The following is a 6,160-nucleotide window of genomic DNA, read 5'->3' as shown; positions in this document are numbered from 1 at the left end:
CGTTACCTTTCAGACGCACGTGCGTTATTAAAACTATAAAAAATACATTTTGTGGTATTAGAAACACCAGGATGACCAGAAACACTTCGGATGTACGGAAATGAATAATCTAAACAATAAAATATAAGTAACGTTTCATTTCAGTGATCATAAACGGCTGTAATAGTGAAAAATATGACTTAGTGTTTAAAAACTAGGGTCCCTTTAAAATAGCGTATTGCATCAGATATCATTTTAATCAGTGATGCATCATATCGGGAATTATTACATCTACATCCTGATGCTGATAACTTGAGTTTCATTCAGTTAAAACATTTCAAACGTTTCCATATAAAAGTTTTTTTGTTTTTTTTTCAGTTTTGATGACTACATCTTCCTCAAGCTGATTGGACGAAACCTCAATGAAGGGTGACTATATAGTAAGTACTCTAAATTATTACCCACATGGTTAAAAATATTCTGATACATATCAAAGTGTGACGTAACACTTTGGTGGCACGCGATGACGTCATCGATTGGCGGAATATAACTTTACAGGAAGGTCAACTAAACGAGTTGAGTGCTATAAAATAAGATCGATTATGAGTAATAAATAGGATATTAAACTCGCTACCATTTCGTATAATGTTTATGTCACTTGTGAAATAATTTTTATTGTCACTCGGGACATTGACCTGCTCGTTTAATATCCTATAATAATATGCCACATCGAACAAAAAGTTTGTTTTCTTTAACGACACCACTAGAACACATTGATTAATTAGTTATGGGTATTGGATGTCAAACATTTGGTAACTCTGACCGAGCCTTAGAAAGGCAACCTGCTACATTTTTTTTAGTAGTAGCAAGTGATCTTTTATATGCACTTTCCCACAGACAGGAAAGCACATACCAATGCCTTTGGCCAGTTGTGGTGCACTGGTTGGAACGCTAAAACAATTGGTTGAATGGATCCTCCAATTGAAATATCGACCAATTACACTTCGACTTTTATAGCGTTATTCTCGAGCATACAAATTCTAACAATATCGGGTGAGACTATCTATGCAATAGGCAAACTTGTTGGTCTATTTCAACATTAAATAACGGGGGAAAGTGCAGTAATACACTCTGGATTGTATACTAGTATAAACAGATTTTATGGCTATACCATCACGGGTTTTTTCCGTCTTGAAACGGATTTTATATAATTTTGAAATATCAACAAACCACTATGTATGTTACATGTAGCTAACAAACATGTTCCTGTTATTAAACCAACACGTGTTACAAACAGATTGTAAGTAGTCAGTTCAATGTCGAAGCGTTCGGGGTGGGTTAATTAATTTTATTGTCTTTGAATAACCGGTAACATAGCAATTACATTTTATATATACCACAGCTGGTATCGCAATACTTTTTAAATGAAGTTTGGACAACTGCTGGCATTTCGCAATATTTTCATGACGCAGAACACAATGGCTCTGCAGTATATGATATTGATGATACCGAAACACACTCTGTGTCCTTGTTTATTACACATGTTTATAACACATGTTTATTACACTTGTTTATTACACATATATGTCTTACACACGATGGTATTACCCCCCCCCCCCCCCATCTCTCTCTCTCTCTCTCTCTCTCTCTCTCTCTCTCTCTCTCTCTCTCTCTCTCTCTCTCTCTCTGACCTTGTTTTATTACACATGTTTATTCTACCTATGTCTTACACATACACACGATGGTAATAACCTCTCTCTCTCTTTCTTGTTCTCCGTCTCTGTCTTTCTTTCCTCCCTCTCTCTCTCTCTCTCTCTCTCTCTCTCTCTCTCTCTCTCTCTCTCTCTCTCTCTCTCTCTCTCTCTCTCTCACTCACTCATTGTCTCTCAGTCTCTCTCTCACTCAATCACTGTCTTTCAGTCTCTTTCACTCACTCACTCACTGTCTCTCTCACTGTCTCTCTCTCTCTCTCTCTCTCTCTCTCTCTCTCTCTCTCTCTCTCTCTCTCTCTCTCTCTCTCTCTCTCTCTGTGTGTCCTTGTTTTATTACACATGTTTATTCTGCATATGTCTTACACATACACACGATGGTAATAACCTCTCTCTCTTTCTTGTTCTCTGTCTCTGTCTTTCTTTCCTCTCTCTCTCTCTCTCTCTCTCTCTCTCTCTCTCTCTCTCTCTCTCTCTCTCTCTCTCTCTCTCTCTCTCTCTCTCTCTCTCTCTCTCTCTAACTCTTTCTTTCTCCTTGCGTGTCAGATATATATATATATATATATATATATATATATATATATATATATATATATATGATGAAACTATGAGTATGTTATAGCCACTCTACAAAGTGTTATTCACGTAATGATTGTCTGTTATTTCTTTTACGTTCATCATGGTATGAACAAACAAATCATCCGCAAACTGTGTGAATCGTCGCAGCCGTTCTCACGTAAGTTTGCGGATGATCTGTTTTTGTTCACACCTTTAAATCATATTTGACAAACAACTGGAACGACGCAAATCCAGTCACATTGAACGCGCTATTTATGTAAAGATTATGCGTAGAATCGATTAATGTGAAGTTGGTTTTGACAAATAAATGTAATTGTGGCGAAATATGAGATTTGTAAATTCCGCGATACTGTACCTTTAAATTATACTTGACACACACCTATGAAATATCTCTTTTTATTTCAGACTAGCCTAGATGGGATTGTTCCGCCCAACATCATCGAACTTGAGCATGACATCAATATATACTGTTAATAATTTTCAACATTGTCGCTTGTTTTTATTATGATTATTTTTATTACATTTTAACAGTTATTTTGACAACGTTACGTGGTTTGGGTTTTTTCATCAACACAAAATAAAACATGGAATTATGTATAGTTTAAAATATTTCTATCAACCGACCATTTATTCTGTGTATTTATTTATTATCTTTTATTGTATTTGTTTATTTAACACACACACACACACACACACACACACACACACACACACACACACACACACACACACACACTGATGGAAAGAAATAAAGGATCACACAGATAGCAACAAGAAATAATGACTGCATCAAAAATCAATTCATAGTGTCAGAAGTTGACTGGGAACATATAGGCAGCACAGTCAACACTCTAGACATTCAATCCCACATTACAACTTGGTATGAAATACAGACATTACTACGCTAGTTGTGAATTAAATTTGGTTTACAATCTGATGTATATATATTGTTAATTTATTTAATATTTATTTTTTATGTGTCTTGTGGTTTGTTTTTATTTCGTTTTGTTTTTGTTTTCTAACTGAAGGGTTACGTTATCTACTTTATATAAGTCACACTACTTTAGAAACTTTTATTTTGGACGTTTTGCATTATGTCGGGCTACACGTGCGAGTGATCTCCTTTTAACAAGCAGAATGAATAAAAACAAATGAGAGAAAAGAAGAGAAAAGCATCTGGTTTAGAAGGTGTATTTGTTTATATTGATGTAAGAGTTGGGCAAAACAAACGTTTTTTCCCATGATATTGTGTCCTCAGAAAAAGTTAATTAAAAACGTCCACGGGTCTGCGGTATCAATAAAAGTGTTATACTCACTGATGCTGAATCAAACCAGAGTGAAATATGTGTGGGCTATGACCTTTTCTTTTGTCTTTTTTTTTCGTGCTTATATCCAATTAAAGTTCAAGCACGCTGTCCTGGGCACACACCTCAGCTATCTGAGCTGTCTGTCCAGGTCAGTTGGTTAATTGTTAGAGGTTAGTGAGAGAGAAGTTGTCTTACACCTACCCATTGAGTCGTTAAAATTCACTTTGGCTGGGAGCCGGTACCGGGCTGCGAACCCTGTACCTACCAGTATTATATCCGATGGCCTAACCGCGACACCACCGACGCCGGTGGTCTGTGACCTAATCGACCTGTTCGACGTGTGTTAACATGGAAGATAATCTGTTTGGGGACACAACTCTACATTGAACAGTTGAACTATACAGTTAGCTCCCCTGTTCGCTTCATTTTATTATGTACGCATATGGGTAGATATTTGGAATTTTAGTGAGGGCTAATTATTAGGAAATAAAAAATATATATCGTCAAGTATAATTAATGCACAAAGACTATTATTTCATGTGCGATTAAAACTACTTGGTTATAACGAGGTTACGGTTCAATTCAAAAACATTTGCTTGTAACAGGTAAGGCATGAACTATTTGGGTTATCCACAAGCAGATTTATTTTGTGAACAGAAAAATGAATAGGTGATGCTTTTTCAAATGGCGATTTTTAAGTGTATTGTGAACAAAGGTTCAATAAATAAGAAACTCATTTGAACATGGGTTTTTTTGTTGGTGTCAACAACCTGCAAACCGTATGTGTTGTCATTTAGGATTAATGAACATATGTAATGGTATGTAAAGCTAGTGCGAAAAGTACTCGACATAGTATAGTTTGTTTTCAGTTTGTTTTATTTAACAACACCACTAGAGCACATTGATTAATTAATCATCGGCTATTGGATGTCAAACATTTTGGCAATTCTGACAAGTGGTCAACAGAGGAAACCCGCTACATTTTCCTAATGCAACAAGGAATCTTTTATATGCACTTTCCCACAGACAGGAACACACATACCACAGCCAGGAACACACATACCACAGCCTTTGACCAGTTGTGGTGTTCTGGTTAGAACGAGAAAAACCCAATCAGTTGAAATCATCCACCGAGGTGGTTCGATCCTGCGACGCAAGCACCTCAAGTAAGTACACAGCTGACTGAGCCAAATCACATTTCCCCGACATAGTATAATAGATATATGATATAAAATACACATTATACATGCATTTTATTGATATAGTATTTGTGCAGTGATATACATCTATATGTTTAGATTTTCAATCAATATTTGGATTTTTGGAATTATTATTAGTCTCAGTAAAATGTCAGCGCAGATGTTAATAAATAAAACAAGTATTTCTAAATATGTCACGTCATATATGTTCATTCCCGTCGTTATTTCTTGTGATAAAATAAATTTATAAACACATTACGCAATATAGTGTACAAGTCTTTTCAATTATTTCTTATCATAAAGCAAGTATTTCAAAGCATGTTATGTAACATATGTTCAGATAACGTTTTTTTCTCGTGCAGATAATAAAGTTTCGCCAGTTGTTTCTCGTCATATATATATATTCAGATAAAGTGTTTTCGTCCTATCAATTTTCGTCAGTTGTTTCTTGTGTTAAAACAAGTATTATTTCCAAACATGTTATGTAATATATGTTCAGGTAATGTGTTTTCGTACAGATAATCAGATTTTGTCAGTTGTTTAAAGATAAAAGAAGATTTCTAAACACGTTACGTAGCATATCATCAGACATGTGTTTTCGTGCAAATAAAGAACATTTTGTCAGTTCTTTCTTGTAATAATCAAGTATTTCTAAACGTGTTACGTAGTATAATATCTTAAGATAGTGTTTTTTCTGCAGATAATTTTTGTCAATTGATTATAATAAAACAAGTATTTTAAAAGTGTTACGTAATATATCTTCAGATATCGTACAGATAATCAAGTATTGTCAGTTGTTTGTCGTGTTGTTTCTAAACATGTTACCTAATGTATCTTCAGATACTGTGTTTTCGTGCAGATAAATGAGGTATAAAATTAAACGTTTAAAATTAGAATACGTTTTGCTTAAAGATACCACTAGAGTACATTGATTAATTAATCATCGGCTATTGGATGTCAAACATTTCTAACACAGTCTTCAGACAAAACCTGCTACATTTCTTCATTAGAACTAAAGGATATTTTATATGCACTGGAAAGCACATACCTTTGACCAGTTGTGGTGCACTGGTAGAAACGAGACAGAAAAACAATCAGTAGAATGGATTCAGCGAGGTGGTTTGATCCTGCGATGCAAGCACCTGAAGCGATCACTCAATCCCGAAACTGTTGGCATATATAGTCTTAGATAGGAAACATGCAACATTTTTTCATTTGTAGCAAAGGATCTTTTATATGCACCATCCCACAGACAGAGTAGCACAGATAGCTGAGGTGTGTGCCCAGGGCAGCGTGTTTGAACATTACTTGGATATAAGCACGAAATAAGAAGATTTCACAGTATATGAAAACCCTGAATGATCGGTCTGTATAGTATTTTTTTTAT

The sequence above is a fragment of the Gigantopelta aegis genome, chromosome 11 (genome assembly GCF_016097555.1).
Source record: "Gigantopelta aegis isolate Gae_Host chromosome 11, Gae_host_genome, whole genome shotgun sequence".
Lineage (NCBI taxonomy): Eukaryota > Metazoa > Mollusca > Gastropoda > Neomphalida > Peltospiridae > Gigantopelta > Gigantopelta aegis.
Note: the sequence above shows the minus strand (reverse complement) of the source record.